Source organism: Lynx rufus, unplaced genomic scaffold, assembly GCF_022079265.1.
Source record: "Lynx rufus isolate CCGP_SWC_20201006 ecotype Redwood Valley unplaced genomic scaffold, mLynRuf1.p SCAF_10, whole genome shotgun sequence".
Classification (NCBI taxonomy): Eukaryota; Metazoa; Chordata; class Mammalia; order Carnivora; family Felidae; genus Lynx; species Lynx rufus.
Window position 1 is genome coordinate 71733893 of NW_025814824.1, and position 22668 is coordinate 71756560.

General features: G+C 40.4%; 1 protein-coding gene across 23 annotated transcripts in view; it reads right to left on the reverse strand.

Annotated features, from left to right (window-relative positions):
• The window catches only part of LPAR1 (lysophosphatidic acid receptor 1), a 367912-nt gene that overhangs the window by 278568 nt on the left and 66676 nt on the right, over nucleotides 1-22668 (reverse strand). For 14 of the 23 annotated variants that reach the window (XM_047067478.1, XM_047067579.1, XM_047067572.1 and 11 more), the window contains 2 exons: nucleotides 20366-20528; nucleotides 8445-8528 (listed from right to left, as the gene is read on the reverse strand). The exons of 5 other annotated variants lie outside the window; for them this stretch is intronic. The gene's annotated coding sequence lies outside the window, so the exon portion shown is untranslated. Of the gene's footprint in view, nucleotides 1-3112; nucleotides 3187-8444; nucleotides 8529-20365; nucleotides 20529-22668 lie in introns of those variants that run through there. 4 more of the 23 variants (XM_047067554.1, XM_047067519.1, XM_047067529.1 and 1 more) reach the window with 2 other exon arrangements.

The following is a 22668-nucleotide window of genomic DNA, read 5'->3' on the forward strand; positions in this document are numbered from 1 at the left end:
ATGAAGTTGTTCAAAACATCATGAAAACCCAGCTTTCTGCCAACAGACTATGAAAAGCAGCCTACTTATTACAGACACAGTGGTGGATCATTTCCTAAGAGCCTCCAACTTTCCCTCCATCCCTATAGGCCCATGTCTCTCTGCACATTGAGAGGGAGAGTCTGTTTCCTTTTCCCTTGAGCTTGAGCTGGCCTTGTGACTTACTTTGAGCAACAGAATGCATGGGAGGGGGATGTTCTGGGATTTACACACACCTAGATCTTAAAATACCTGTAGCCTCTGCTTTCTCCGTCTCAGGGTCCATGGGGTAATGAGAACCCATGGAAAAAGAGAAACCTAGCCAGGAGGCCCTGAGCCATCCCAGCAGAGATTCTGAACATGGAAGTGATCTTAGATGTTCCAACCCCACCCACGTTCCCAGCTGAATGCAACTGCACGAGTAACTCCAGCCAACACGTGGAGTGAAGACTGGCATCCCAGCAAGCTCTGCTCTGTTGCAGAATCATGAGTAAATAACTGGGTTTTGTTGTCACAGCCACTAACTCTAGAGGTGGTTTGTTACACACACTAGATAACTGAAGCAATCCTAATTCATTTGTCTACATATCTGTCCTTTCTGTATGTTTGCATAAAAAATACTGTGAAATGATTATCACTTAATTATGTGTTTCGGGGTGGTGACATCTTTGGTGGGGCTTTTTATTTTTGGCTTTAGTTTTTTGCTTAGTACTTTATATTTCTGGAATTGCATTAATAAAATGTATTTCATAAAAACAATAATTATTCTTTTCTTATCATTTAAAACATTAACAGATCTAAAAGGAATGTTTATAAAACATATAGAGAATATAAAAAACTTCAAAAATACCTTAAACCTACCCACCACCCAGTTTAAGAAATACAACATTATATTCAAAGCTTTCTATGTGCTCCTTCCATAACCCAACACCTTCCCTCAATTTCTGCTTCATCAACTTTGCTTTGCTTCTCTATGAAAATTTCTCCAAATATGATTATGTACCCAAACACACAATTCTATGGTTTCATGTTTGTGAAAAGATGGAATTCTATTTTATTGCTGTATCGTATTCCATTCCCTTAACACACTGTGCTAGCCCATTCAGCTTGCTATAACAGAATACCACACACTGGGTGGCTTGTGAACAACAGAAGTTTAAGTTCTCACAGCTCTGGAGTTTGGGAAGTAAGTCCAAGATCAAGGTGCCAGAAGATCTGGTGTCTCATAAAGATGTCCTCACATGGCAGAAGGGATGATGAAGCTCTCTTGGGTCTCTTTTACAAACACACTAATTATATTCACGGGAGCTCCACCCTCATGACCTAATCACTTCTCAGAGGACCCCACCTCTTGACACCATCACACTGGGAGTTAACACTTCAACTTATGAGTTTGGGATGGGGGAGAACACAAACATTCAGTCTTAGTACACACCACAGTTTACCCACTCTACTGTTGTTGAACACTTCTGTTTGTTCCTAGATTCCACCCGTTACCAAAAGGGCTGCCATGAATATTCTTATACATGTCCCTGACGCAAGAATATTCGGTGCCTGCCCAGAAGTGCTAAATACTTTGAGAGGCAATATAGTGGAGAGGTTAAGATGAGGCTCTAAAATCTAACAGACCTGGATTCCAGGCCCTATTCCTTCACTCAGTCATTCCTGTGACCTTGTGCTGCTTAATTCCTCTAACAGTCAGTAGGTCTAACCTTTGGTGCATTTGGTAATCACCTGAGGAGGTCTAAAAAATCATAGAAGCCTAGGTCTTGCCTTCAGAGGGTCTGATTTAATTGGTCCAAGTGGATGGTAGCCTGAGCACTGACAGTTTTAAAAGCCCCACCCCTAGGGGCGCCTGGGTGGCGCAGTCGGTTAAGCGTCCGACTTCAGCCAGGTCACGATCTCGCGGTCCGTGAGTTGGAGCCCCGCGTCAGGCTCTGGGCTGAAGGCTCGGAGCCTGGAGCCTGTTTCCGATTCTGTGTCTCCCTCTCTCTCTGCCCCTCCCCCGTTCATGCTCTGTCTCTGTCTCAAAAATAAATAAACGTTGAAAAAAAAAAAAAAGCCCCACCCCTACCCCAGCCATGCGAATGGGCAGCCACATCTGAGAACCAGTTTCCCCATCCGTGAAACCTTGATGAGGACAACAGTTAACAGGGCCTTACCAGAGCGCTGCCAGAAGGACAAAATAGTGTGCGCGACAGTGCCTGGAAGTCAATAATTTTAGCCCTTCTGGTGAAAGCCCTCACTCCATTACCTTTTAAGTTTGAGTACAGCTGATATTGGAAGTATCATAATAAGTAGGATTTGATGACTGGGTGGATGCAGAGAAATAAAGGACAGGAACCCTGGTTCGTATGCTCTGAAGGGGAAAATACAGAAAAGGGAGCAGACCAGTCTTTTGACTCCAACTATCTAGACACAATCTCTCAATTACAACTCTGTTGTAATTTTCCAAGTTTATGTGAGATGTGAGTGATTCGAAACCCAGTTAGAGGCTTGCCTTTATTGTTTGCTGGCCTCACTGGGGGTGGAATCTTAGAAATGTTAGTGTCTTATAGAGATAATGTTCTCTTTGTTCAAAGATTTTGTTTTCCAACCAAGGAAATAATTAATTAAGCTTGTGTTCTCCCATCCCCCTCTATGATGTTCTAAACAGCAGTACTTATTTGGGACATGATATTAATTTTGTTTGGAATCCATGGTGACATAGTATTTGTTTTTTGTCATGAACATGTTACAAAGTGGTTTTATGATTTTCTAAACCAATCATTGCATTAGGAATCTTCCTTCATGCAGACAAAATTAAAAATCTGCCTCAATCTCAGACATCAAAAAAATCTTTCTCTAATTCAGTTAATGAGTTAGGCTTCCCCCGCCCCAAGAAAAAGAGTGTTAAATATCTGGAATTCATAATAACATCAAATTTTCTTTTATTAAGTAAACTGATTTGTCACTTTCAAAAACCACTTTAGTCAAATAGGTTATTACACTTATTCCCTTAAACTGTCATTTAGCAAATAAACACTGACATAGAATGTCCACCAAAAGAGAAAAAAATGTGAGGAAGAGATACCTTACAAAGGTAGGAACTTACTGGGTGGTGAGAACAGTTCAGGGAATCTGTGGCCTGACTGGGCTAGGCCCGCAGCTAGATTTCATCTAATCCACCTGTCAGATGCCAAGAAAATAAGTGCATTTTGTAGAGCTTGGTATCTCTAGCTCTCCCCTCTGACCTCCTTCCTTCCTGACCCTTTGACCTTCCCCGCAGGAGCTGCTCTGAGCAACTGTGCCCAGCACCTGGGAGGCCAACAATTCTGCAGAGGCCAACAAGTCAACATTCCACCGGGGACACTGTTGCTGGATAATTCAACAAATTCAGCTGTTCTCCTCGCCACACCCTCCATCTAGGCTTCCACCCAAGGTTCCTCCTTCTTCACTATTAAAAATTGTAAGTCAAGGCCCCCAGTCTCTCTTCTCACCCCTCCCAACCAGTCCCCCCACCCCTGCTTCCCACCTCCATGCCTCCCTGCCTATGAGCGTCCCCACAGTGCCTTGTGGAAACCCCAACTCTAGAAGGAACGAACTTCCTTTGGTCTACAAATATTTCCTTGAGCATTCCCCCAACATTACTGACAAGTGGATTTATTGGATTCCCTCCCAAACCTGTCATTCCATTAGACACAATCACCCACTTTGTCATGAGGACACCAACTGTTAGAATAAACGTGACCTTCTGCCATTTGCCCTCCCATATCCAGTCTGTGGCCATGTCTTGACTACTGTGACTCCAGTGACTTTACAGGGAGGAGGGAATGAGATGGGCCCATGCTCGGTTCATTAGCCCTCCTATTATTTACTAAGATCTTTTTATGAAAAAGTTTAAAAGTACACTTAAATACAGAGAATAGTACAGCAAAAATCCCATATCCCCACCACCTAACTGCCTCGGATTGTAACATTTTACAACACTATATTCTATTCCATTTCCTTTCAATGCTTTTTTTTCTAACAGATGAGACTCAAAAGCATTGAGTGACTTTCCCCAGACCTACAGCCCTCACCCAGCACAATGTCTAAGACACAGAGTATGTGAAGGCTCATTTGCTCAATAGCTCTCACCTAATCTATGAGCCTCCTTGGGTCCCCCCTGTCCTTTCTCCAAAGCTCCCTTTCTAATCTGCTTCCTTGGAATATAGATGTTTCTGTCTGTACTGTCAAATTTTCCTTGCACTATCTTCCTATTTCCTTTTATTTTTTTCTCCCCATGCCATTCATTCTGTTTTTCACTTAGTAGCTATTTCATAAGCACCTACTATGTACCAGGCACTATTCCAGGCCCTCAGGATATGCATCCATCTACCTTCTTCTCTATGTAGCTTTGTCTTTGCTGATCCTTGCTGTTGGACCATCTGTCAATACGAATTTCTTCCCCTTTTCCTTGCATCATCCCTACCCTCCTCAGCTCTTGCCATACTTCCCTCACCTCACTGATTACAAAGGAAAATAGAAGCATTATTTTACTTACTGCATTTTTATGTTAGAATGATATGTCCTCTGTAGCTTTATTTTTTAAAAAAAACTGATTAAGAAATAATTTCCTATTGATTAATGTTCAGATTTTTGACAGTAATACCAGGTCTTCAAAAAATCTTTTCTTTCCCACCAAGCACTTTGTATCCCAACCACATTTGAATAGCCTCCATGCTACAGACTTACTCCCAGACCTTTACTCAGGCTGTTCCCCATTATACAGGGTGTTTTCAACCTGGATTTGTCAAGGTTCTTGGGAGACTTGTCTGCCACTGTCTGCTTTTTCGCCCATGTCTCCAGCATTTAGCACAATGCCTGGTACACAGGATGAGCTCAAGAAATGGTCATTGTATTTAAAAAAAACAAATAAATATTAAGTTACTCATCACTTGGGACAGCATGTTTTCTTTTAGCTGATGGGCCACCATAGAAACAAATTTTTTAACTTACATTGACCAACCAAAATGGAAAAAGAGACGGCAAGAATAGACAAGGAAGAGAAACTTGTCACTCAGAAAGACTGAGAAGCTCTGAGGTTGTTCTTTCTCATGGGGTTACAGAACTGTCAGAGGTGGGGTCGAGGCAACTGCAAATAGTTTGCCTCCCTACTTACTAATCCTTCAGGGGAGGGAAACCTGTTCTAAGTAGGCAATGTGACAGCTGCAATTCTACCAGCACATTCCACAAAAGTCACAAGAAAACTGATGAGAATTCGAATACTCTGTGATAGCAGTAAGAAAAAGCTTCCAAGGAAAAACACCAGGAAAGGGACTTGGTGACTTTTAGCCCTCGGAAAAGTGAATATTTAAAACACATGAATCTGTTAGACCCACCTCCTCCCCTGCCCCCCCATAAATCAGAGGTTAGAGAAGATGGCATCAAATGCCCCAGTGAAGGTTTACACCGAGGGGCACAGCACCAGGGCTAAATCAAAGAACTAAAAGTTAAAAAATCATAATAACCTCCTCTCTCTAGACCCCACCCCCGTCCAAGCTGATTTACAACACTGTGGGTGAGATCATTCACCTGCACCAAGAGATAAAGCTCTTTATGATTCACTCCCTTAGGAACTCAGTAATTAAGATCATTTAGAAAATGAATAAGAGCTGTTTAAGCAAACAGGCATTCCTGGCAAAGGGATGCTGCAGGGTGTTGGAGAAGCTGGATCTTCATGGGGGCTAAAAAAAAACCCCACATCCTTCGAGAAGGACAATACTCTGCAGCACCTACCTGCAATCAAGTTACCCAGGGTGCTTGTTACGAGTTCAGATTTGGGAACCCCAACTCTTTTCTACTGAATCAATGTTTACACACAGAGATGTGGTTCAGTGTTGAAACTAGGAAATTTAGAACAAAACAAAACTCTCCTCTCTAGGCCTCCCTCGGATCTTAACTGGTTACAGCTCTTTTGTGAGACCTTTCATTTCCACACAAGGACAGAGATAGAGCTTGTGAGGGTCAAATATGTGTCAGCAAGTTTCCCTGGTGATTAATATTCGCTGAAGTGTGAGAAGAGCTTCAGGGTCTGAAGACCATCACCATGGCACACGTAAAGGGCCTTTCATGTGAGACGGAAAGCTACCTGTTCCCTGGAGTTTCTCAGCTCTGGGACCACTCTCCCTTGACCTCAGACCTGAAGAACTGCAGGCAGGAAACCGTTTCCTCCTGTTTCAGAGCCTCTGTGTCTTTTGCTCTTGCATAGAATTGTTCCATTGAAGTTTGTACTCCTAACAGCTGCTTATATTTGTCACATCATCCTATTTAGTCTTCTCTTTCAGTAGATTTATGTACTTCTTTGATTTTCTATTTCGTTATTCTAATGTACTCTTCTTGCTTAAACTCTGACTTCCTACTAAATTGTAAAAATAATTCATCATCCTTGTTTTGTAATTAAGTGATACAGCAATTATAACAAACCATTATAGCACCTAGGTGGAGAATTTATTGGTGTCCACTGAATAGTTCTTTAAACTTTCTGTACTTTAAAATTTTTCCAGGGGTGCCTGAGTGGCTCAGTCAGTTAAGTGATTGATTCTTGGTTTCGGCTCAGGTCATGTTCCCACAGTCTGTGGGTTCAAGCTCCACATCAGGCTCTGCACTGGCAGTGCCGAACCTGCTTAGGATTCTCTCTCTTCTTTCTCTCTGCCCCTCCCCTACTCATGCTCTCTCTCTTTCTCTCTCTCAAAATAAACAAACTTTGAAAATGTAAATTTTTTCATAATAAAACTGGGGAGGAAGAATTCCAAAGGTACAGAAAGTGAGTGAAAAGTAAACTCCTCCCCTCTCCTTTTGCTTACTTGAATCTAATTTCCAGAAAAAATCACTGTCAACAATTTTTTTTAATTTTGTAATTTTCAGGCACACAGCTTTACAGTTCAACATCTGTACACACTACAAAGTGATCTGCCACAAATCTAGTTCCCGTCCATCACCATACAGTTGAACCCCTTCAACAATTTCTTATATATTCTTCCAGAAGTTGTCTCTGCATAAGCAATCACATTTTTTTTCTACTTGATTGCATACATATGACATAAGTGCATAAAAGCATAAAAAACAAATCTTGGGGCTGAGCCTGCGTGGCTCAGTTGGTTGAGTGTCAAACTTCAGCTCAGGTCATGATCTCAGGGTTCATGAATTCAAGCCCCACATCCAGCTCACCACTGTTAGTGCAGAGTCTGCTTCAGATCCTCTGTTCCCCTCTCTCTGCCCCTCCCCTGCCTGCAGTCTTCCAAAAAATTTTAAAAAATTTAAAAAATTTTTTAAAGCATGAAAAGCAAGTCTGATCTTGCTTTTCTCAGTCATCAGCATATCAGGAATTTCTTTTCAAATGAGTACATAGAGATCAGTCCATTTTCTAGTTGCTATATAAAATTTCACTTTATGAATATACATAATTTGAACAGTACTACAGTGAGAGATATACAGGCTATGCAGGTAGTTTACAGTTTGGTTATTTGTTTAGCTGACACATCGATACGCAAAATGTCACCATGAACACCCTTATGCCATCTTTTTATATTCACCAGTTATTTGTATAAGATAAAATCCTAGAAGTGAAAATGATGGGCCAAAATTTGCATTGAAATGTTTTAAAATATTGCAAAATTGACTGCTAAAAATTCACACCAATTTATATGCCCATAAAGCATTTCTATTTTCCTACAATTTCAAATATGTTTAACATTTTCAAATTTCTTCCTCTTTGCCAATCTGATAAGTGAAAAAAAGCACTCTGAATCTAAATTCATTTCTTTAACTAAAAGAAATGAGCATCTTTTCACATATATGCCATTTGTATTTTTTTTCCATAAACTGCTGATTCATGTTCTTCACCCAAATTATATTAGGGTTTTCAACTTTTTTGTTGATTTATTTAAAAGCTCTTCATGTGTTAAGAAAATTAGCCTACTTGCCATATATGCTGTAAAAAGACATTGACAGTCGATCTTTTGCCATCTTATCTTATTTGTAGAATTTTTGCATTGCAGAATTTGGGAGTGAGGTTTTACCACAGAACAGTTTTTCACAATTGTACAAACAATAAGTGATCATTACAATGAATTGGAATAACACATAAAATACCGTATATGTATTTAAAACAAGCAGCAGCAGCAACAATAAACTGCACCCATAGTTACAGAGAGATGACTAAAGTTGATACTGTATTGTATATTCAAAAGTTTCTAAGAGAGCATATGTATATATAGGGATGGAAGATAGATAGATAGATAGATAGATAGATAGATAGGCAGGCAGATAGACAGATGGATATACAAAACAAACCTAAACCACTTATATGACTCATTCATACAAATGGAATACCATCCATCCAATTAAAAAGCGTGTTGTAACTGTTACATGAAAAACCAGTTTGCAAAAGAGTAGATACTTACATGTATGTAAGACTTTGCTATTTACAAAGTACATCCTGCTGTGTGATACTTCCAACAACGCTGAAATATGCCACTATCACCATCCTATAGGTGACAAAACAGAGAGTCAAGAACCAAGTGATTTCTCTGAAATGACATATTTAGTAAATGATCCAGGACTTCTAACTCCAAATTACCTGATTTCTCCAATTGATCCAGCTGCCTCAGGGGGAGAGTGAGAATGCAGAATAACATTTAGAAGGAGAGATGTTTCCATAGGTATATAGCTTAAAAGTCTTTCGAATTATAATTGTACTAGCATACATCCCCAAATCACACTTTTATTCCCAAAATTCAAATTTCAACATAATTCTAACGTGCACAAATTACTGTATGTTTATTAAGCACAATCTAAATCTATCTTCAATGTTACAAAAGAAGTACTTGGTATGGAATGTGTCTGGTGACACACACCATAATGATCTCCCACTCCCTCACTATTTCTTGTGAAGTAATATATTTAATTATATCTGTCAATGACTAATATAACGGGCAGTCCTAACTTGGGACTGTCTTCTACATTAAATTAGAATTGCATTTCCTCCTCTGTCAATTCAGTCTTGTTTTCCACAGAAAGGCAAGCAGGATTGCTTGGTGCTAAATGTCCCATTAGCATTCTCTGACCTTCTGCACAGCTGGCTGCAGCTCTGAACCTGCTGTGGCCACTGAGACACACAAAAGAAATGGAAAAAGTCATTTAATGTCTAGAGTGATCCAAAATGCCAAGGAGCGGCCAGGCCATACCCAATAAAGGAAAGAAAAGAAATAAATAGGCCCGACTGGGCTACTAGAAATAAAGGAAGCAAGAGCCCTGAAGATCTGGGGCCACAAAATTGCCTTCATCCAAAAAAACCCAAAAATACAAAAAACAAAAACAAAAAGACATGTTTACAAATCTCCCATCAAGAAAGCAGACTATATTTGTTTTTTAAAAAGAAAGCACGATCATTAAAACTAATCCATGTAAAATCCAAGGAAAAGTTCCAGCCTCATAGTGCAAATCTCAACAACCATTGAATCCATATATCACTGTTCTCCTTGACTAAGTGTGCAGTGTGGTATAATAAAGCAGACAGAATTTGAGGGGAAATACTAATATTCCCTAATTTAGAGAAACAGAAGTCTGGAGGTGGTAGATGCAGAAAAAAAAATACCCACTTAGAGCTATACTCCCTCCAACCAATTTTCTCCCCTCTGTATAAAAACAATATTCTGAGGCCAGGACTGTGCTGGGCTGCGAGAGTTTCCTCTGACCAACAGATGTTGGCAACAAAGAAGGTGGCAGACACCAGAATTTAATCGACCTCCCTGCTTTTCTAACTCCCTTCCTCCTCACCTGCCTCTGCCATAGAGTCTGTAAAAGATAAAGATTCAATTTCCCTGCCTCTGGTCAGGTATGAGTGGCAACGAGCCAACTCGCAGCCAAAGAAATGGAAGTAGAAGTCTCTTGGTGCTGCGTCTTCCTCTCCACCTTTCTCCTTTCTGGAACCCAGGCCCAGCCTGGAGGTGCAGCAGACCTCACAGAAATGGAAGGGCAGGAGGGCAGAAGGAGCCTGCATCTGATGGCATTGTTGAGTCACCCAACCAGTCCTAGACTGACCACCTCTGGTCTTCTTGTTTTCTGCTTCAGCTACAGTAGAGTTGTTTTGATTATGTGAAACTAAACACAACTCTAATACAACAAAATATCTCCTGGAGTGAAGCCACTAATCAACTGGGTGTCAACACCAAAAGAGCAGTCCTGAAAAAAGAGGTAGAAAGATGCAGGAGGGGACTCTTGTAAACACACACACACACACACACACACACACACACACAGAGTTAGACATGATGGGATACAAGATAAAACAGTAGCAATGGGGGTGGAATAAAAGGGACAGACTGAAGAGATAGTTGGAGAAACTGGGCCCAACTTTCCTCTTCCCCCCTCCCAGACCCCATTAAAACGGGAAAAGGGTGATAAAAATGGGAGAAAACTTGCATCTGTGCTAAAAATTGAGAAGGATGTTTTGTATGGCCTCTGAATGGTTCTAATAAAACCAGATGGAGAGACAACACTTATGATCTGCTAATGAGAAAAAAAGCGAGCAGACAACATCCTAGCAGAACCCTACTAACACCAGCCAATGTGGAGGAAGAGCAAGGGCTGGGAGGAGGGTAGCAGTGAACATAAGGAAAACACTCCCTAGAATTGTATTTGTAGCCATGGATCAGTACCATTCCAAAGAAGCTGTTCAAGGAGATCCCGACAGCACGCTGTTATTCCAGACACTGTAGCAAGACTCCTCTGAAACAGTACTGCTTTCTCCCTAGTGAGGCAAGGTTTCATTTTGAGGCATTGGTCAGCAGGACAAGAATGGAGGGCAGATAAAGCCATGCCACATGGAGGGCCACACACGAACAGTTAGCATCCAGTACAACAGCTTCAAAAGAAGAACTAAATTCTTGCCCATGTGATAGTTCAGGATTCTGCTCCTTCTCCACACATCTTAATCTGCCAGCAATGTAAATATATGCCAGTCAGTCTTCCAGCTTAAAATCTAAAAATAATATTGTTTTAGCTATTATTATTATTATTTTAATAGTAATCAGACATACAGGGAGGAGATCCGAAGATAACTCAGCCATCTTGTTTAAACAGGTAAACACCAAAGGCAAATAGACCTCACTTTATTCACGAAGATATAAATAGAAGAAAAAAGGAGTCTATAAAATATATGAGCCTATGATTATGAAAATATTCTGCAGAGGAAGCATATGCATTTGAAAAAGACATGTAACAGGAAAAAAAAGTGAGGTGAATTTCTTGGTACTTTCCAGAAATTTGAGAAAATATAGACTCGTTAAAATTACAGACTTAAAGGCAGAGGCTGAGAAATAGATGGAAATTTTAAAATAAACCTGAAGTTTGTAACAGTAATAATGTAGAGGGGAAAACAATACAACAGGAGGCAAAATCTCCTGCCTCCTGAGAGGTGAAGACCAGAACATACAATGTTGAAAATCACAACACTGGAAGTTTTCCCAGGCTACAGAGAAAAAGATCAACAGGTTGAAATGTCAAGAAATGACAAATACGGATCATTGGTCTTAAATACACTCAACATACAGAGACAAGAACAAACAGAACAAAAGTATTAAGAGATATAAAAGAAACGGCTTTTTTTTTTTTTTTTTTTTTACAGATTCAGGCAAAGATACTAAGGAGATACCTCCACTTAACCATATTCTTCAGGCATTTTTGAACTTCGTGGGTGAGAAAAAAATCCTACAAATATTCAGAGAAAAAGTGGATTCATTACTACTTGTTAAAAGTCCCTCAAGTATAAGCGAAAGAAACTCAGATTAAAGACAAGAAATTAGCTTAAGCAAAAAAAAAAAAAAAAAAAAAAAGTTTGATTCATGTATTCTGGGAAGTTCTGGGAAGTTCAGGACAAATTTGGTTTCAGGCTCTCCTTCTCTTTCCATTTTGCAGTTCTATGTGCCTCTGCCTACCTTCATATTCATATTCATTATCTCAATCTCTCTGCCTCTATATCTATCCATTGATATCTGTATCTATCTACATACCTATTTAGATACATCTGTATAAGAAGTTAGGGGAAATTATTGTTTCTGCTAGATTTGGTAAGGAAGCATATGAGTCTGGGGTTATGAAGATTACTGGTAGCTATCTACCTTTCTTATCATCTATCTATAAATATATTTATTATATCTATATAGAAATATTATACATAGGTAGATATGTAATTATATCTATAGATAGGCAGGTAGGTAGGTAGATGGATAATAGATAAGTAGGTAGGTAGGTCGATGATGCACCCGTAGGTAGGTAGGTAAGTAGGTAGGTATACAGATAGATAGATAGGTAGATAGAGCTACCAGCTCTGACTCACATTGCTCACTTACCAAACCTAGCAGAAACAATTATTTCTCAGTTCCTTATATCAATCCCCAGCGAGTTTTGATTGAGTTCTGGTTGAGTCAGGATCCCATTTGAGAAGCAATCACTATCTCTAGTGATTATACCACTCTGCCTAATCAGCCAGCCTGTATTATGTGGGGAGGGGGAGTGGGGAAGGAGCCTGCATGGCGTCATTATTAACAGACTCAACAGAACCATGTGGATTTTCCCAAAGGAACCAGAAGAACTGGATGGGGAAAACACTAACTACCACAGTCTATTGCTAGACACAACAAAGAAAACTCAGTCTGGCCCCAGATACTGACCCACAACAATAAGTGCTTTGCAACAATGTTTTTCTGAGTTTTTTGGAGAAAACGCAATAAAAAATAAATCAGGTATGCAAAGGCCCCAAACTGATCTTCCCTGAAAATAACTCAAAAAGGAATTCTAAATAACTAAGAGATAAGAAAAATAAAGACAGCTAACGAACAATAAACGTAGGCTTAAAACCAGCAAAGTGAAACCAAAGCCTCACTTTTCCCACTATTCTAGATTTTTGGTTGAGAGAAAGTAGGTCCACGATGAGGTGAGAGAACAGGCATAGAACATGCAAGAGAGGGAGCAGGCTGAATTGGAGATTATGACAGACAGTGGGTTGTTGGAATATAAGATTTAAGAGATCAGCACACCTTGTGTGATGGGGGAGGTAAGGTATAATTCCAGAAGTGGGTGCCTGAGAGTTGTTAGAGTTTAAAATGTCAAAGAACTTTGAAGATAGGGTTCTGGAACATTGTCGTGGCATGGTATTTACTCAGACACTGTAAGGACTGAACCAAGGATCACATACATGGACAGGGGGAGGAGCAGTCATGGGCGACGTCGGCCGTCTGGAATTAGAGGGGGGCTTAGCTGGGTAGGATGAACTTCACCAAAGGGAAAATTTCCAATGGAACCAAGAGAGGAATGGGAATGGTGCAGAGGGATCGGGGAGACCATTGTTCTGTGTAGTACCTGAAACTTAGATGAGGCTCTATAGCCTCCACTCACAAGGGCTGTGGGGAAAGCGGTATGTCCTCAAGTGAGAGCCTGATTTCAGTTAAAGCAGGAGGTGGGAGGATCCTTCAGAAAAGAGACCGAAGATAGCACAGGTAAGGTGTGGGAAAGGGAAAGGAATAGTGTGAACTTGGGTCAAGCAAGAGCACTTACACAACACCATCAGAATGCAAGAATGTAAATGAATGATCAGGTGACAAGAAGAGTTTATATTTTGAGGGGTGGCCACAGCTGGTGAGAATGTGAGGCCTGGCGGGATTGGAACTCTACTGTCAGTGTGATTCTGGGCAGGCAGACAGTAAGCAGCCACCGTGGTTGGAAGGTTTGTCTCCCATTCCTGCCTCCAGATATTACCTGCAGTACAAGATTGCCAGCCAGGACAGAACATGCCCCTTATGTCCAACACTCGCAATACAGAGCTCTCTTGTTCTCATGTCCTAATCCAGAGGTCATTATTCAGTTTTAGAATCGGGAGCCAGACCGGCTCTCAATCCTGGCGCTTTTCCTCACTTCTGCCAATCACACTTTTCATTTTTGAAGAGAAAGCCTGTGAGAGGCTGTGTTGACCTCCTGTATTCTCCCATGGGGATCAGACAAACAACCGCAAGGATCTGGCTCATGCCTCACTGAACAGCCCTGGTTCTCAGAATGCTGAGAGTTGGCTGGGCCAGAGGTCTCTTGTTCCTGTATGAATTAATTTTCACTCATGGGGTTCATTCAGAGTTGATAGATCTCACATAGTCCACCTTGTTTTGCTGCAAAGATTCTCATACCGCATTTTATTTTTTTTAAAGACTAAAACAGCCCACGATGAAACTGTCCTTGGAAAAACACAATTTAAAAGTAGATAATTTTCCATACTATTATCTGTAAACCCCAACTGTGAAAACCCAAAAGATTGTAAACACCATACACTTGAGGTCAGTAAAAGTAGCAAAATCTAGGATGTCTACAATCAAGAAAACAGATAACAAGAGTTGGCAAGGATGTAAAGAAATTAGAACCCTCATTCATTGCTGATAGGAATATAAAGTAATGCAGTCACTTTGGAAAAGTTTGGTAGTTTTTCAACGTAAAGTTAAACTTTGAGTTAACATATGATGCAGCAATTCCACTCCTTGCTATATACCCAGAAGAACTTTGTACATGAATGTTCACAGCAGCTTTATTTATAATAGCCAAAAAGTAGAAAGAATCCAGATGTCCGTCAACAAATGATAATAAAGTGCAATATATCAATAAAATAGAATGGAAGTTGGCAATAAAAAGTAATGAAGTACTGATACATACTACAACATGAATGAACCTTGAAAACATTATGCTAAGTGAAAGAGACCAGACATAAAAGACCATTTATTATGATTCCATTTATATCAAATGTCCAGAATAGGCAGATGTATGGGCAAATGTCCAGAATGGGCAAATCAAGTATACTGTCTACTTTTAATGGGTGAATTTTACAGTGTATGAATTATATGTCACTAAAGATTTTTTAAGTGGTAAAAATGAGTTCTATAAATTTTATATTCTAAACCTAGCATATGACAGGCACCCAATAAATGTTTGCTGAGTGAAGAAATGAAGGAATTAATGGTCTTCAATTCACAAGGGTCACAAACTGTGAGCCTTATAAACTTCACTAAAACATCATTTTCACTATATTAATTTGAAATCCATTACAACTGAGGCAGAGACAAAATTGATGCTTGCACAAACAATATCAATACTTTTGGAATGTAGCAAACCATTCAAACAAAATAACCCTGAGAATGTTTACTTTAGTGTCTATCCCATCTCAGCCACCAGTAAATAGTATTCCCCACAGAGATACCTAACCTAACAATACAAAAAAAAGTAGTTAGAATCACCGACCTCTATCTCCAGAATTCTTCAGAGCTACGTCACATTCACTCATTGAGATCTACGTACTTGTCATTTTTCCTAGTTCATTAAACTCTGGATGGTCGCAGAGTTGGGTTCAAGGTTGAACTGTGTAGGCCTTTAAATCTAGCCTCATGCCAGCTTCTTGCTCTTATGGCCAATCTTGTACATGCTTCTCAGTCTCAAATAGGGCATTGTCCCTCAGAATTCAACCACTGGCTCTATACACAACAGCTAGGAGAAAGAGATAGTACGACCCAAGCTAGCCTCCCCTACAGGACAGTGTGAATCAGGCATTATTCCAGAAAGCTTCAACCTATCACTGTGTATGAAGATAGTAGATGATATGGGACCTTCAAATCCTTGCATGTAGGGATCAGAGAAATAGAAAAAAAGAGAACCTGGCATCTCTGAGAAACCCTGTAGATTTAAACCATATCATAGAAAATCCAGACCTAGAATAAAAAGAAAAGTCTATTAGTCCTTCTCCAACTTAATATTGATGACAGATGCCCACACACCCTATGAAAGTCAACTTACAAGTAACTGCAACCAGAAGCCCAAGTCTTGGAGAACGCTCTCCTATACTAATAATGATAGCTACCAGCCTACATAATATTGAAGGTGAAATGCTGAAAGAGCCATATTCACAAGCTACTGCTGCTAGGGAGATATTTAATAGAGCCACACAGGAAGTATCATTGCATTATAGAATCAGATGATTAATTACTTTTGGCATCCAACAAGGAAGTAAATTCCTACCAAAAGAAATAGCATAAAAATGTCCCCTTTTAACTCTAGAGTAATATTTCTCAAACCAGGCTGTACATTAAAATCACTTTAGGGGCGCCTGGGTGTCTCAGTCTGTTAAGTGATTAAGCATCCAACTTCAGCTCAAGTCATGACCTCACAGTTCGTGAGTTCGAGCCCTGTGTCAGGCTCTGTGCTGACAGCTCAGAGCCTGGAGCCTGTTTCAGATTCTGTGTCTCCCTCTAGAGCGCACGCTCTCTCTCTCTCTCTCTCTCTCTCTCTCTCTCAAAAATAAACAAACATTAGGGGCGCCTGGGTGGCTCAGTCGGTTGGGCAGCCGACTTCGGCTCAGGTCATGATCTCGCGGTCCGTGAGTTCAAGCCCCATGTCGGGCTCTGTGCTGACAGCTCAGAGCCTGGAGCCTGTTTCAGATTCTGTGTCTCCCTCTCTCTCTGCCCCTCCCCTGTTCATGCTCTGTCTCTCTCTGTCTCAAAAATAAATAAACGTTAAAAAAAATTTTTAAAAAATAAACAAACATTAAAAACCATTTTTTAAATAAAATGACTTTAGAAAATACACTGATGTTCAAGTCTCACCCCTATAGATTAATCATAATCTATATTTAACAGATCCCCCAAGAGATTCTAAGGGGAATCCAGGGTTCAGAAATGCTATTGTAGACTGTTGGACTGAAAACTCCCAGCAGAGAGAATTAAAAACAGGATGGAGCACCAAGAACCTCAGACCTTTAGATTCAGCAAACAGACTAACACCTACCCCCAAAGTTAACATCAAGCATATGATGAGCATTTTACTGGAAAAACTGTAGAGAATCAAAACTCTGTACAGAAAGTAAATTTTGAAGGTTCATAGATGCAAACCTAAGAACTGTGTGCAAATCCTGATGTGACACGTGAAACAAGCAAAGGACATTCTAATGCAGACATGAAGAAACACAATTTCAGATGCTAGGCTGGATCAGAACCAAATTATTCAACTTCCAAGGGATATCGCCATGTACTAAGCATGGAAAACTTGAACTGATATGAGAATCCCATTTAATAATGTTTTACACGTAGTTAGATGTGGATGTGCCCAATTTAGAGCAATGTGCTTATTTCAGCATGTGGACTCTTGACAAATTATGTCATCCTCAAAAAGTCCCATAAAAATTATCATATACTGCAAAGTACTCAGACACTGCTTGACTCTTAGAACCAAGAGGTGGTGCTCAAAGAGTCAAAACAGGTAAGAAACCTATTTTACTAAAGCTTTATTCTTCCTATGTCACTATTAAATGATACACAGAGAAGGTATCTTGGGAGGTCCTTCTGAGTCTTGCTCCCTCTGTGAATGCTTTGGACTCTAAGCTTTGAAAATCATAGGGTCTGGTTTCTCTGCTTTTTAAAATGTTTTGGAAGTTCTTCTTTAGCATGATTCAGAGACCAGGATAAATGACTGGTTTGATCTGAAAACTGGAAAAGCTCATCCTAAGTCATAACCTCTTTGTTAGGAACTCCTCAAAAGTGGATTGAGGTGCCCTACGACCCAGCAATTGCACTACCAGGTATTTATCCAAGGGATACAGGTGTGCTGTTTCGAAGGGGCACATGCACTCCAATGTTTATAGCAGCACCATCAACAATAGCCAAAGGATGGAAAGAGCCCAAATGTCAATAGACGGATGAATGAATAAAGAAGATGTGGTATATACATACAATGGAGTATTACTCAGCAATCAAAAAGAATGAAATCTTGCCATTTGCAACTACTTGGATGGAACTGGAGGGTATTATGCTAAGCGAGCTTAGTCAGAGAAAGACAAATATCATATGACTTTACTCACATGAGGACTTTAAGATATGAAACAGATGAACATAAGGGAAGGGAAGCAAAAATAATATAAAAACAGGGAGGGGGACAAAACATAAGAGACTTTAGAGAACAGAGGGTTGCTGAGGGGGTTGTGGGAGTGGGGATGGGCTAAATGGGTAAGGACATTAAGGAATCTACTCCTGAAATCATTGTTGCACTATATGCTAACTAACTTGGAGGTAAATCTTAAAAAATAAATAAAAAATTTTTAAGTGGATTGAGGTGTTTTGGTAAAGTGAGACTTTTAACATTTTCGAGTCAAGGAAGTTTGGAAAGTCAAGAAGATTATAAGTACAGTCATTTTATTTTTAAATGCTTCGAGGTTCAGAGAGGAAGCAAGACCAACCTGGCACTCTGCAAGACAAAACAAAAAACAAAGCAGAACAAAAAGACTCTTGGTTCTCAAGGAGGGTGAGTCCAATTAGAAAAGACAATTGCTCTCTTGTACTAAAATCTGACACACAGGAAGCACACTCAGGGGTCACTTCTCACACTCTCCTGCCTGATCAACTTTCAAAGGAGAGAGAGAAAACAGAGAGGTTGCAGAAATACTGTACCAGAAGTTTCTGGAAGCCCTCACCCATCTGATAACAGCCTACATGTGCCTGACTCTGCATAATAAAGATACAAGACTTTCTGCTTTACTTTTTCCAAGCTTAGAGCTACACTTCAGAGCTTTGAGGCATATTCATCCTATTTTCCTGGGTGGCTTATTTATGCTCAGTGTTTTATTTCTTACTATTATTACTAATACTCACCTTAGTTTTGGGTAGGCACAAATCTAATTTTTCAAGTTGTCAACCATTAGTCAATGTCATATTTTAAATATTTTTATTACAACATAAATACTCATGAACACTGAAGACACACAAATTTTATGAAGAAAATATCACTCATCCTTCTCCTCCACCCTTTCATTCCCATTATCTTAAGGCAAACATGACTAACCACAAAGTATTATCTTTCCATAATCTCTATGAGAAACAAATATATAAATATATACATGCACAAATATATATATATGTGGTTTTATTTTTGTTTTTATAAAAGTAATATCATATTCACTCAAATCTGGCAAACAAACAAAAATGTCCCCAAAATTCACAAGAACAAGATCTGACTGGCTGTTTCCTCTTGTTGCCACCTATTCAATTCTCAGCCCCACTAGGATCACTAATGACCTCCCAACTGGCAAACCCGATGGCCACCTTTCAACCTCTACCTTATTTTAGCATCTTATCTTTGCACTCGCCAACCTTAACCCCACTTCCTTGCAGCTCCGGTAACACTTTCTGCACCATCGCTTCTCGTTCTCATTATTCCTTCACTCCTTCCTTTGTTCCTCCTCCTCCTATCCTCTCTACTGAATGTTTTTAGGCCTCCTTTCTCTCGCTCCGTAATATCACTGACATATCTGATCATTGCCCGTGACCTCAGCTATCACACAAGTGAAGAAGACTCCACATTTGTATTTCCACCTGATCTCTCTGTGACCAATGGCCAACTAGATGTCTCTGCCAGACAGCTATGTCTCAAATTCTAGTTTTCCCCAAACCCCCAAAATCTTTCTCTAGTTTTTCATCCCCTATCTCAACCAACAGTCTCTCCATCCATGCTACCACAGTAGCCAGAAACCTTCAAGTATCCTTGTCACTTTGCTCTCCTAACCCTTTGCACCAAACACCACTAACTTCACTGACACATTTGACCTCTCTTATCTATCCTGCAACCTCAGCCTAATGCAAGTCCTTCTCCTTTGTTATCTGAATTACTACAGATCATCCTATTTCGAGTCTCTTCCAAATCATCCTCTATGACACCATAAGAGTGAATTTTCTAAAATGGTCAGTCTCACCATGTCAGGCCTCTCAAGATTCCCCTTGATCCAATCAGTGACTCCCCTTGCCTATCAAACAATATTTGAACTCTGTTGGGTAATTCAGTATAGTTTCAATTAGTTCATCAAACCAATCTCCTGTCACTCCTCTTGTGTAAACTATCCTTATGCAAAAACCTTCTCCCAGTGTCTTAAGCAAGTTATCTGTGTCTTGTTGTTCTCCCCAGAAAAAATAATAGGGATAATGAATGTTTATTGAGTATGAGCTATGATCTATGTGTCTTTCCTTTATTACTCTTTTAATCTTCATAAAATCCCTATAAGATAACCACTATTATTATCTCCACATTAAAAGATTAGGAAACCTGCCCCTGAATGACATCTTCCAATTTGCTCATCCAGTAATAACCTACTTATCCCTCAAGGTACAGCTCAAATTTTACCTCCTTTCTCTCTAGCCATCCAGTCAGAATTCAAAACAGAATAGGTGTTCAATGTTTGCTGAATGGAAAAAAGACAGAGTGGCTGGAAGGCAACTTGTCATTAATTCTTGCATGGAATTCAGAGTGAAATACTCACTGATGTTTTGGGTTGCATGAAGCTTTCTTCCATGTATGTGATATTTGAGTTCTCATTCATGCTTGCCTTTTTAGTCCATAGCGCTATTCAGAAACAACTTGTCATGTCACATATGTACCCGAAGAACCAGAGACAATGAGAGTCCTTCCATGTTCATTGCTTTCTAAGAAGTAGGTCAGAAACATCATATATTACTTTTTTTTCACCATCTTAAACATGTAGAGAACTATTACCTACTTACTGCCCCAAATGCTCCCTATGAAGAAAGAGCATGGCTGAACTGGCATACACGACCAGCACTATAGTAGAATGAGACAGGCTCAGGGGCGCCTGGGTGGCACAGTCGGTTAAGCGTCCGACTTCAGCCAGGTCACGATCTCGCGGTCGGTGAGTTCGAGCCCCGCGTCGGGCTCTGTGCTGATGGCTCAGAGCCTGGAGCCTGTTTCCGATTCTGTGTCTCCCTCTCTCTCTGCCCCTCCCCCGTTCATGCTCTGTCTCTCTCTGTCCCCCCAAAAAATAAATAAACGTTGAAAAAAAAAATTAGAATGAGACTGGCTCAATCCTCTACCTTTAAACCCTTAAATTTGGGAAGAGAATCCCTGGCCTTCTGTGACCATGTTCTTTCTCATAGACCAAGGCTTGCCTAGAGCCAAGGGTTCATGGTCACCCACAGCCTACATTTCTCCCTCAAAACCATGCTTCTTGCACCTGGACCCCTGAATCCTTTGCCAAAATTACTGAGTCACTTTCAGAGCCAGAGCAGGCCTTTTCTCTGGGCCCTTCCTCCTAAGAGCAGACCATACCAATGAAAAGAATGTCCCTACAGTCAAAGAGGGGCCAAGAGATGCCTGTTTGTGAGGTGGATGGCACTTCTACCTGTAGGTTAGCCTACCTACACACATGCACACGATCCACAGAGCCACACTGAGGGGGGGGGGGGAAGGGGAGTGAGGGGAAGAGAGGGGAGGAAAGGTTGGAAAAGAAGAGACAAGGGGAGGGGAGGGGAGGGGAGGGGAGGGGAGGGGAGGGGAGGGGAGAGAAGAGAAGATCTAACCTGTGGACTGGGAGTGCAGGTTCCCCCAGGCTGCCACTTTCAGATGTGGAACTCTTAGAAGTCCAAGAAACTTGACCTTCTAAGTCATTATGAAGATATATAAGTCAAGGCAGGTGAATAGAAGATATTTTATGTAACAATGTGTTAGCCTAAAGTATAACTTATAAATATTTAGTCATCATAATATGCAGGCACTCATTTGTATCTTTGCACTGAGCTCTGCCAATTTGAGGAATGGGACTGCTCTTATACTACAGAAAGCTGTTAAGTGCTAGAACTGGTTCTTTAGTGGCACTCTATAGAGAAAGCTAGAAGAGGCAGGCAAGCAAGTAGTGAGAGTCTCTGCACACACAGAGCATATGCAGGAATTAATTCTTATGTAAAACATCTGAGAAAAAGACACCCAGAGGGTAGAGCTAAGTTCTGAATCTGAAACTCCTAGCAAAGGCCTAAGGAAACAGCTCTCAATCCTAAGAGTTCTAAGAAAGAAGTCTGGGCCAGCATCCAGGAGTATACACCAAGTAGGAAGAAACAGGCAAGAAGCCAATTCCACACCAGTAGTCAGAGACACTTCTTTGTTTGCCCCTGGGAGTGCCATTTGTGATGCTTACCATGTGAGTGGTACCCTAGTGTTTGTACAATGCTACAGCCCTGCAGGGAGGCTAGGAACAGCATTTCTATGTTTCCACCAATACAGATGACCCCTGCAAGTGACAGCAGCACCAGTTATTCCTCCTGTACCTATAACATCTGCTAAATACTGACAGCCAGGGCCAGCCAATATAAGACTCTAGCAGTGTATGTCTCCAGAGTTGGTAGGAACTGTTGACTAGACCTATGGGACTAGAATAATGTCAAACGAAGCACATGTAATTGTCACAAGACAACTGCAAACCCTCAAAGTACTTCACAATGATAGGAGGGCCAACTGAGCAAAAGTTAATTTGGTATTCTGTCCATCTTGCTACATATCCCCAAGAGAAATAAAGCAGGGATCGTCCTTTCTAAGTCATACTCCATATCAAGAGACACAGATGGTTCAGTGTCTCACTTTGTCTAGATACAGAAATTTTTCAAATCAGAATATGTGTAGGAACAACAAAAAAAATCCCTGGAACAATGTCTCAGGAATTCTCATGTGTTGTGGAATGTATGCTAAGTGAAATTTTAGTGCACTAAAGGAATAGATTCTGAAATCAGACAAATGTAGGTTCCTCGATGGTAAGCAACAGAAAATAACTAACTTAAG